Below are 6,847 nucleotides of genomic sequence, written 5' to 3'. Positions count from 1 at the left end.
AGGCAATCTACACAAAAAGCCAAGGAACACACTGAAAAAGCAGTTGAAGAAATCAAAAAGATTATTCAAGAACATAGTGGAAAAATTAATAAGCTACAAGCATCCATAGAGAGACAGCATGCAGAAATCCAAAAGATTAACAGTAAGGTTACAGAATTAGACAACTCAATAGGAAGTCAGAGGAGCAGAACCGAGGAATTGGAATGCAGAGTGGGGGAGGTGGAGGATAAAGCAATTGACACCAATATAGCTGAAGAAAAATCAGATAAAAGAATTATAAAAAAATGAAGAAACCCTAAGAATCATGTGGGACTCTATCAAGAAGAATAACTTGCGTGTGATTGGAGTTCCAGAACAAGGAGGGATAACAGAAAATACAGAGAGAATAGTTGAAGATCTGTTGGCAGAAAACTTCCCTGACATCATGAAAGATAAAAGGATATCTATCCAAGATGCTCATCGAACCCCATATAAGATTGATCCAAAAAGAAAATCGCCAAGACATATTATCATCAAACTTGCCAAAACCAAAGATAGAGAGAAAATTTTAAAAGCAGTCAGGGATAAAAGAAAGGTCTCTTACAAAGGAGAATCAATAAGAATAAGTTCGGACTACTCAGCAGAAACCATGCAGGCAAGAAAGCAATGGGGTGACATATATAGAGCACTGAAGGAGAAAAACTGCCAGCCAAGTATCATTTATCCAGCAAAACTCTCTCTCAAATATGAAGGTGAAATTAAAACATTTACAGATAAGCACAAGCTTAGAGAATTTGCAAAAACCCAACCAAAGTAACAAGAAAAACTAAAGGAAATTGACTGGTCAGAAAATCAATAACACAACACAAGGTCACAGACCAGAACATCCTGATATCAACTCAAATAAGGAAATCACAAAAACAAATTAAGATTAATTTTAAAAAGAAAAAAATGCTCAAAACAGGGAATCATTGAAGTCATTATGTAAAAGATCACAATAATCAAAAAGAGGGACTAAATACAGGAGGCATAGAACTGCCATATGGAGAGGAAAACAAGGTGATATAGGATGATACAAGTTAGGTTTAACTTAGAAAAATAGGGGCAAATATTAAGGTAACCACAAAGAGGTCTAACAATTCCATAACTCAAAATAAAAACCAAGAAAAACATAACGACTCAACTAACATAAATTCGACTACTATGAAAATGAGGAACACACAATTTACAAAGAAAAACGTCTCGGCACAAAAAAGTATGTGGGAAAATGAAATTGTCAACAACACACACAAAAAGGCATCAAATTGACAGCACTAAACACATTCTTATCTATAATTACACTGAATGTAAATGGACTAAATGCACCAATAAAGAGACAGAGAGTCTCAGACTGGATAAAGAAACACGATCCGTCTATATGCTGCCTACAAGAGACACACCTTAGACTTAGAGACACAAACAAACTAAAACTCAAAGGACGGAAAAAAATACATCAAGCAAACAACAATCAAAAAAGAGCCGGAGTAGCAAATTAATTTCTGACAAAATAGACTTCAATGTTAAATCCACCACAAAGGATAAAGAAGGACACTACATAATGATTAAAGGGACAATTGGCCAGAAGATATAACCATATTAAATATTTATGCACCCAATGACAGGGCTGCGAGATACATAAAACAAACTTTAACAGAACTGAAAAGTGAGATAGACACCTCCACAATTATAGTAGGAGACTTCAACACACCACTTTCAGAGAAGGATAGGACTTCCAGTAAGAAGCTCAATAGAGACACGGAAGACCTAATTGCTACAATCAACCAACTTGACCTCATAGACCTATACAGAACACTCCACCCAACAGCTGCAAAGTATACTTTTTTTTCTAGTGCACATGGAACATTCTCTAGAATAGATCACATATTAGGTCATAAAACAAACCTTTGCAGAATCCAAAACATCGAAATACTACAAAGCATCTTCTCAGACCACAAGGCCATGAAAGTGGAAATCAATAACAGAAAAATCAGGGAAAAGAAATCAAATACCTGGAAACTGAACAATACCCTGCTGAAAAAAGACTGGGTTATAGAAGACATTAAGGAGGGAATAAAGAAATTCATAGAATGAAAACACTTCTTATCAAAATTAACAAAGTCAAAAGCTGGTTCTTTGAAAAAATTAACAAATTTCATAAACCATTAGCCAGACTGACTAAAGAAATACAGGAAAGGAAACAAATAACCCGAATAAGGGACGAGATGGGCCATATCACAACAGACCCAACTGAAATTAAAAGAATCATATCAGATTATTATGAAAAATTGTACTCTAACAAATTTGCAAACCTAGAAGAAATGGATGAATTCCTAGAAAAACACTACCTACCTAAACTAACACAATCAGAAGTAGAACAACTAAAGAGACCCATAACAAAAAAAGAGATTGATAAGGTAATCAAAAAACTCCCAACAACAACAAAAAAAAGCCCTGGCCCGGATGGCTTCACTGCAGAGTTCTACGAAACTTTCAGAGAAGAGTTAACACCACTACTACTAAAGGTATTTCAAAGCGTAGAAAATGATGGACTACTACCTAACTCATTCTATGAAGCCACCATAGCCCTGATACCAAAACCAGGTAAAGACACAACAACAAAAGAAAATTACAGACCTATAACCCTCATGAACATAGATGCAAAAATCCTCAACAAAATTCTAGCCAATAGAATTCAACAACATATCAAAAAAATAATCCACCACGACCAAGTGGGATTTATACCAGGTATGCAAGGTTGGTTTAATATCAGAAAAACCATTAATGTAATCCACCATATAAATAAAACAAAAGACAAAAACCACATGATCTTATCAATTGATGCAGAAGAGCCATTTGACAAATCTAACACCTCTCTGTGTGAGTGAGGTGAACACCCATTTATGATAACAACTCTCAGCAAAATAGGAATTGAAGGAAAATTCCTCAACATAATAAAGGGCATCTATGAAAAGATCAATAAAACCAACAAAACTTTAGGTAGACTGATAAAAAAAAAAAAAGACAAGATGCAAATAACTAAAACGGGGACATTACAACTGACTCAATAGAAATAAAAAGGATCATAACAGAATACTATGAACAACTGTACACCAACAAATTAGATAACATAGATGAAATGGACAAATTCCTAGAAAAACACGATGTACCTAAGTTGACTCAAGAAGAAATACAAAATCTCCAACAGACTCACGACAAGTGAAGAGATTGAATCAGTAATCAAGAATCTCCCAATAAAAAAAGTCCTGGATCAGATGTATTCACTGTCCAATTCTACCAAACATTTAAAGAAGAATTGGCACCAATACTGCTTAAACTCTTCCAAAAAGTGAAGGAGGAAGGAACACTCCCTAACTCACACTATGAAGCCAGTTTTACCCTAATACCAAACCCAGAAAAAGACACCACAAGAAAAGAAAACTACAGACCAATATCCTTTATGAATATAGATTCAAAAGTTCTCAAGAAAATGCTAGCAAACAGAATCCAACAGCATATTTAAAGTATTATACACTATGACCAGTTGGAACTTATTCCAGGAATGCAAGAATGGTTCAATATAAGAAAATCCATCAACATAATACAAAAAGGGTTCAATCCAAAAAAAAAAGCAACTAAACAACATTAATAGAACAAAGGAAAAGAGCTACATGTTCATCTGAATCGATGTAGTACACACTTTATTAATTAAACAAAACAAAAACACTCAACAAGCAAGGAACAGAAGGAAAATTCCTCAATATAATTATACTCAATGGAGAAAGATTGAGAGCCTCCCGCTTGTGATCAGGAAAAGACTAAGACTCTTGGTCTCAACACTGCTATTTAATGTTGTGCTAGAAGTCATGGCCAGAACAATAAGGCATGAAGAAGAAATAAAAGGTATTCACATCAGGAAGGAAGAAGTAAAACTATCCCTATTTGCAGATGACATGGTCCTATATTTAGAAAAGTACAATTCACAAGAAAGTTTCTAGAGCTAATAGAGGAATTCAGCAAAGTCTAGTGTACAAGGTCAACACAGAAAAAGCAGCTGGGTTTTCACCAGCAATGAGTGATATGAAAAGGAAATTAAGAAAATTCCATTTGCAATACCTTCTGAAAGAATAAAATACCTAGGAATGAATTTAATTAAGGATGTGAAATACTTATACAATGGAAATTATAAAATACTGCTGAAATAGATGAAAGAAGACATAAATAAGTGGAAAGACATTCCACGTTCATGGTTTGGAAGACGTAACATGTTAACAGTACTGAAAGGTGTCTAGATTCAACACAATCCGTATCAAAATCCCAACAGTTTTAGTAACATGAACGGAAAAACCAGTCCTCAAATTATATGGAACTGCAAGGGACCCTGAATAGCCCGAGCGATCTACCTGTCCATCCATCCATCTATCCAGGTATCCACCTATCATTTATATGTATATATAGTTTATATTATTTCTGTTATTCCTGTTGAGAATACACACTGCAGAACATAAACGAATTCCACAATTTCTACATATACAATTCAGTGATATTGATTACATTCCTCGAGTTGTGCAATCACTCTTACCGCCCTTTTCCGAGATGTTCTTCCCCAATTAATATAAACTTCCTGCCCCCTGAATTTCCTGTCTAATCTTTCAAATTGTTGTTGTCAATTTGATCCCATATAGATAGTTCTTTCAAAGGGCACAATGCTCAAGGCAGACATTCTTTACAAGTTAAGCTAAATTATTGTTTTAAGAAGACTTCAGGGATATTCTTGGTTAAGGTTTAAAGATTACCTCAGGGCAATGGTTTCAGGGGTTCATTGAGCCTCCATGACCCCAGAAAACCTGTATTCCATGAGAAATTTAAATTCTGTTCTGGACTTTCTCCCATTTGATCAGGATTCTTATAGAATCTTTGATCAAAATGTTCAGTAGTGGATTGGGGCCAAGATGGCTGACTAGGTAGACGCTACCTCGGATCCTTCTTGCAACAAAGACTCGGAAAAACAAGTGAATCCATCACATACATGACAATCTACGAACCCTGAAAAACAAACACAGATTTAAAGAGTTGACCTGAGTGACAGAGACGGAGGACGAACAACTACGGGGAAGCAGCGATTGTTTTCGGAGCCTGGAGCCAGCGTCCCAGTCAGGTAACCTTGGCGCTGGGCTTAGGACTGGGCGCAGGGGAGCTGAACATGACATCTGTGACAGCGCAAACACGGGGCGCAGTCCTACCCCCCTGAACTGACCCTGGGAGGGGGCCCAGCCGGTCCGCGCGGGCAGTGTGGCGACGCAGCTGGTGGGAGGAGAAGTCCCCAGGAGGCAGTGACTGGTTTTGGAGCTGGGAGTGCAGTGTCCCAGCTGGGGAACCTTGGCGCCGGGCTTTGGATTGGGCACAGGGGAGCTGAACACGGCATCCGGTCATGGCACAAACACGGGGTGCAGCCCTACTCTCCTGAACTAACCCCGGAAGGGGGCCCAGCCAGTCCACGGAGGCAGCGCGGCAACGTGGCTGGCGGGATGAGAAGTCCCCGGGAGGCAGCGACTGATTTTGGAGCCAGGAGTGCAGCGTCCCAGCAGGGGAACCTTGACACTGGGCTTTGGACTGGCAGCAGAGGATGTGACCACAGCTTCAGCGGGCCAGACCCTCGGGGACAATCTCCACACAACCAGCACACATAAGCGACACGCCCCTCGGGAATCTCAGATAAAATAGTCATCCCAAGCAAGATAAGAAACTCTGGCTATATTCCGGGGTGCTACTCTCTTCTATTTTTCTGAACCCTCCCCTCCCCTTCCCAGTCGGCTTCATTAACATTGGAATTTCCTGAGCCAGAGGCAGAACAGCTCCGGCTCCACAGCTTTGCTTCCCCCCCCTTTTTTTTTTGGTCTTTTCCTAACCCATTCTTCCGGCCTGAGAGAAGCAACCACAAAAAACCCAGGGACCAAAAATCCTTCCCTAGTTGGACTAAAAACACAGAACCAGCTCCAGTCAAGCATATATGATCCAAATCTCTGGCTTTCATCCTTACAGGGAACAAGGTGGCTGTTATAATGCAAAGGCAATTCTGATAGGGATCTGACTGCATTTTCTTTAGCGGATTTACTGGAAAAACAAGGTTCCCAGGTCTGATATCTCTGCTTATTCAACAGAGCCCTCACTGACCCACAACAGGGAACTGAGAGCTGAAGCTCCCCCCAGACCACCTAGCCTCTTGCCTTAGGGGTCTAAGGAGGGTGACATCTACCAATCTGTAGAGGTACTTGCATTGGGGGCCTAAGGTACAGCTGCAGACCCCTCCCACTAAGGTGCTTTAGGAATAGAGACACACCTACCTCACGGACACTTGAGGGAAACCTGTCAGCATCCTGTCCCCCCTGGAGTGTGAACCCCAGCTGGTAATAGAATCTGGTGCACACAACTATCACCACTACATCTTGAGGTGGATAGGTATTAGGGTGCAGCACACACGTGATGACCCAAAATCAGATTCTACTCAAGAATAGTGAATAGACTCAGGCATATACATCTGGCAACAGCCCAAACCAGCTGGTAATAGGTCATAAGTAAGTCAAGGGCTACAACAAACAAGACAGCACAATCTAGTAGCCCATCCACGTACATTGAAAGAAAACAAAACAAGATAAGACTCAGTGAGCAAATATAGAATAAATCACTACAATATCTTAGAGATGGCTCAGAGACAGCAGTCCATATCAAACCACATAAAGAAGCAGACCATGACATCTTCTACAACCCCCCAAACTAAAGAATCAAAATCTTTCCCAAATGAAGATACAATCCTGGAATTATCAGATACAGA

The sequence above is a fragment of the Elephas maximus genome, chromosome X (assembly GCF_024166365.1).
Source record: "Elephas maximus indicus isolate mEleMax1 chromosome X, mEleMax1 primary haplotype, whole genome shotgun sequence".
In the NCBI taxonomy this organism is placed as follows: Eukaryota; Metazoa; Chordata; class Mammalia; order Proboscidea; family Elephantidae; genus Elephas; species Elephas maximus.
This window is presented reverse-complemented; position numbering follows the sequence as displayed.